This window comes from Eurytemora carolleeae, unplaced genomic scaffold (assembly GCF_000591075.1).
Source record: "Eurytemora carolleeae unplaced genomic scaffold, Eaff_2.0 scaffold492, whole genome shotgun sequence".
NCBI lineage: Eukaryota > Metazoa > Arthropoda > Copepoda > Calanoida > Temoridae > Eurytemora > Eurytemora carolleeae.
The window spans coordinates 211,421-217,093 of NW_019396593.1; positions in this window are offsets into that span (position 1 = coordinate 211,421).

Here is a 5,673-nt window from a genome sequence, read left to right on the forward strand (position 1 = left end):
AGATAGATAGATAGAAAGATAGATAGAAGAAAAGATAGATTGATAGATAGATAGATAGATAGATAGAAGGATAGATAGATTGATAGATAGAAGAAAAGATAGATTGATAGATAGATAGATAGATAGAAGGATAGATAGATTGATTGATATATATAATGATAGATAGATAGATAGATAGATAGATAGATAGATAGATAGATAGATAGATAGATAGATAGATAGATAGATAGATAGATAGATAGATAGATAGATAGATAGATAGATAGATAGATAGANGGAGAATAAAAGGAGTTAGTGCTGAACTTTTTTACATTAAATTATTCAATAAACTTGTAGTTTTCATCAATAAGAGAAGACCTAAGGAGAGGGGGAAGAGAGGAGAACTAAGGCGAGGAGAGTAGTACTAAGGAGAGGAGAGTAGAACTAAGGAGAGGAGAGTAGTACTAAGGCGAGGAGAGAAGTACTAAGGAGAGGAGAACTAAGGCGAGTAGAGTAGTACTAAGGAGAGGAGAACTAAGACGAGGAGAGTAGAACTAAGGAGAGGAGAACTAAGGCGAGGAGAGTAGAACTAAGAAGTGGGGAGAAAGAGAAGGGAAAGAATGAAAGGAGAATAAAAGAGAGGAGAGAAGAAGACTGTGACTACGGATTGTCACCCATTGTATTCCCGAAAAGTGTAAATATTCTAATTTTTATTGAATAATCCAGTAACCTTCAATATGAATGTTGGCAGTTACATATTTCCCAATCAATGATTGGCAATCTCTAAGGGTTAATTCTAAAGTGCATTAGAGGACCTACATTATACAAATGCATATAATCTTTGTATGCTTTAAGTTTGATTGACGTTGGGGGTAAGGGGGGGGGGGCATGCACCCCAGTAGCAAAAATCGTGGAAACATGATAATCTGTAAAACTGCATATTAATGATTTAATGTTGTAAACTTAGACATAATGACATTTTTCATTGAGACTGCGTTTCACATGGAATACTTAACAATATTAGCTTAAATCATGCAACATACTTAAATTACACTATAAAACATGTGCGAAGATATCTTAACTGCGTTATATCTATTCTCTCTAATCCTAAAAAATTGTATAATAAATTTTAACTGTGCGATAAATACGTAATATGAAGGGTTTAATAATGTGATAACGATATCATTGTAGGAATTGTAACTATGTTAATTCATGTTAATTTTGTGACATAAGATATTAAATAAAGTTAGTTGGTTGAGACTCACCTTTGATTACGGTATAAGAAGTAAATTGGTTCCCGTTGAAACATACGAGTGTTGATAATACCTTGAGTATTGGTATTGATCTATTGATTGCTAGTGTCTGTATTGATATTGATAGCTAACAATATCACGCCCTGTATATTGGAGTTGACTAGTAACGGGATTGTAGCCGTGTGGATCATGTCCTGGTTGAGACATTAATCAATTGATTGCTAGTGTCTGTATTGACATTGATAGCTAACAAGATCACGCCATGTGCAGAGGCGTTAATTAGTGACAGTATTGTAGGCTGGTGGATTGTGTCCTGATGAGACATTAATCAATTTATTGCCAGTGTCTGTATTGAGATCAATAGCTAACAAAATGGCATCCTTATTAGTCACGGGATTGTAGCCGTGTGGATTGTGTCCTGGTTGAGACATTGATCAAATTGGATTATCCCTATCATTTGGGATTGATATATATGTAGCTTGTTGATAGCTATGCTTGTGTCCCTTTGTGACATTTAGAGCCTGGGATTCTGTCCTGGTCAAGTTTGATAGGGGACAGATTGTACCTGGATAGATACATTTCGAGACCTTGTTATGGAGTAGGTGCTTTGAAAATGGACATTTATAAGGTAAATACAGGAGGAATTGTAAATACAGGAGGAATTGTAAATACAGGAGGAATTGTAAATACAGGAGGAATTGTAAATACAGGAGGAATTGTAAACATTTCCAGGAAAAAACACAATTCTAAGATTTAGAATATCATAAATGTTTTCCATTTTTTATTTGTTTCGGTTTAAGACGTTGTGATGTTATTTACATTTCTCCCAGAAACTGCAGTACACTTTAAATATAAACAAATATATTGCTGTTTCTAATTTTTCATTGGTTCTAAGCTCTAAAGACTTTTGCTAGAAATGAAAAAATAATAAAAAAATAATCGTAACAAAAATGTATGATTCCGTTCAGCAGTATAAAAATTGTTTAAGTAATAGCCTTAATCAGTCACATATGGAGTATGCATAGGGTTTGCAGGGAACAAATTCTTTCGCGAACAAATGCGAAATTTCGCGAAAATTTTCTATCTTAATTCGCAAACTTTTTCGCGAAATTTGCCATTTTTCGCGAAAATGAATTTTGCGAAAGGGATTTCGTGAACATTTTCTTTCGTCTCAAATTTTTTCGCGAAATTTGGCATTCTACGCGAAAATGAATTTAGCGAAGGAATTGTGTGAAAAAAGTATGCAAAATTTTGGCAAAAATTACAGAAACTCGAAACAAGATTTTTCGCAAAATTTTAGCTATTTTTGCGAAAAAACTCAAAAAGATATGCATGTTGCAGAAAAAAGCAGTTAGAGCAGTGACAAATAAAAATATAGCTCGCATTCAGATACAATTTTTCATAAGCTAATTCACAATCTTTTAAAGAATGAGAAAAATGAGAAAACTAGATCGAAATACTTTGATTTTTAAACATGAGCATGTACTAATAATAATTAAAAGAAAAAATGTGAATAAATATGCTTTGCGTGTGGGTTTTGGATTATGGTTGTTATAATCCAGGTTTACAAAGGATTATTTTCAACTTATCATTTTTATCTAGAAAATAATTCTCAGGGTGGGTTTAAACTTTAAACATTAAAAACATCAACATCATGAATCAAGAACAAAATATATAAATAAAATACACAATTCCGGAATTCTTCAAAACATCTGATTCCGTAATTCTTTAAAATGTCTAATTCCGGAATTCTTCAAAATATCTAACTACGGAATTTTTTTAAATGTCTTATTCCAAAATTCTTTAAAATATCTAATTCTGGAACTGTTTAAAATACATAACTCACGAATTATTTAAAATGTCTAATTCCGGATTTCTTCAAAATATTCAATTTTCAAAATATCTAACTCCGAAATTCATTACAATGTCTACTTCCAGAATTCTTCAAAATATCCAATTCCGGAATTCCTTTAAATGTCTAATTTCGGAATTAATCAAAACATCTAATTTCGAAATTCTTTAAAATGTCTAATTAAGGAATTCTAAAAATGTCTAATTCTTCAAAATATAAAATGACGAAATTCTTCAAATTGTCTAATTTCGAATTTTTACCAAAGACCGGAATTTTTCAAAACATCTATTTTAGAAATCAAAACTTTAATTTAATTTTATCTTGTAATATAATTGCTTTGAAATTCTTTAATCCATTTTTTTCTAAATTCAAAGTTTAAACAGTTTAGAAATATCTAAATATCTAAATATCTTAAATCTAAATATCTAAATATCTAAATATCTAAATATCTAAATATCTAAATATCTAAATATCTAAATATCTAAATATCTAAATATCTAAATGTCTAAATGTCTAAATATCTAAATATCTAAATATCTAAATATCTAAATATCTAAATATCTAAATGTCTAAATATCTAAATATCTAAATATCTAAATATCTAAATATCTAAATATCTAAATATCTAAATATCTAAATATCTAAATATCTAAATATCTAAATATATATCTTATTTTGTTCACTGTCCTTGTAATTGTTGCAGAATCTGTCTCCTCAGTAAAGATGGGCGCGTTCTTTTTTTCTATTTTGTTCGTTCATCGTTCATGAACAATACTTTTCGCTAGTTCTTTTTTTAATCGTTTAAACAATTTGATTTCGTTGGTTGTCAAAGTAATCGTTCATTTTCCTTTTTTGTTCGTTTACACACTAAACGATTTTTCAGTAAAATTGTTCGTTCAGTTAAAAAACTATCGTTTTTTAAAAGTTTGTTCGAAAAAAATTTTCGGTCAGTGAAAAAACAATCGTTTTGTCAAAAGTTTGGTGAACAATCGTTCAATCAAAAAAGCAATCCCCATCTCTAGTCTCCTGTAGTTTCTATTTTCTAATCCTTTACAATTTTCCTAAAATCTCTAGCTGCTGCAAATTTACCGGGGCGTAAAAACACTTTGTTTTCTAGAGCTGGGCAAAAAATGTAAAATATCATGAAAAATGGCGTGGGGGCACGAGTTTAGCAGAACTAATGAATGCTACAGGAAAAAGAAAATTTTAAGATTTGCGTGAAATTCCCAGTTGTCAAGTGATAAATCAGCTACTGTTGACACTCTTCAGCATATATCACACGGATATACTCATCTGAATGCATTTAGAGCATTTTGCAGCTGTACTCTACCTTTTAAGGGATAGTTCATGGATTTGAAAAGGGATGAGTTACAATTTCTACACATTCTTCAGAGAGTGTCAGATTCAATTTTTGGATTCATTTTAGAGTCCTCCAAAAACGTGTTTTATTAACCAAAACCGTTAAAAACTCTTTAGACTAGTCAAATTTTACATTCTTCTTATGTTTAGTGAACGAAACAGAAGAAGAAGGTAAGATTGGACTTTCTGACCTTTTTGCTCCTATAGTGTTCGATTTTTACGCACAAGAATAAGACAAGTAAATTAGAAAACATTTTAAAAATCTAAAACATCTTTGTTCTTTTCAAGAACTCTTTAATAAAAGGAAAAAATATTCAATCTTATGTGCAATTTACTTTAGTTTAACGTGAACATATTCAATCCTATGTGCAATTTACTTTAGCTTAACGTGAAAATATTCAATCTTATGTTCAGTTTACTTTAGTTTAACGTGAACATATTCAATCTTATGTGCAATTTACTTTAGCTTAACGTGAAAATATTCTACCTTACGTGCAATTTACTTTAGTTTAACGTGAAAATATTCAATCTTATGTGCAATTTACTTTAGTTTAACGTGAACATATTCAATCTTATGTGCAATTTACTTTAGTTTAACGTGAACATATTCTACCTTACGTGCAATTTACTTTAGTTTAACGTGAAAATATCCTACCTTACGTGCAATTTACTTTAGTTTAACGTGAACATATTCTACCTTATGTTCTGTTTACTTTAGTTTAACGTGAAAATATTAATCTTACGTTCAATTTACTTTAGTTTAACGTGAAACATATCTTTCAACTGACAAATGGGTTCATATTGTAGTGTTTAGGGGTTCCAGGCTTAACTTTGGATACCCTTAATAAATTTAAAATCGATTTTTAAAGATCGAAACATAAATGGATTGTAAGGCTTGAATGAAAATTTTAAATGTTTTTCAAAAAAACTTTTTAAAGTGGTCAGGGTTATTCCTAATTCTACGTTTTACATATCATGATTTGTGACATTTAAAATTATTAACATGACATTATAATATTTAGAAGTTTATTGACTGGTTTTCTGGTCTTCTCCATTTTTAATGGCTTAAACCACTAAAATATTAATTCTAACCTTTATAAGAAAATACACAGCTTTATCTATGTACATGTCAATAGAAAAAAGGTGTCCGATAAAAATATTTAATTATTCTTGCTTGAAATATTGATGAAATTTCTTTAATCTTTTTTCTCTCGTATATCATTTATAAAA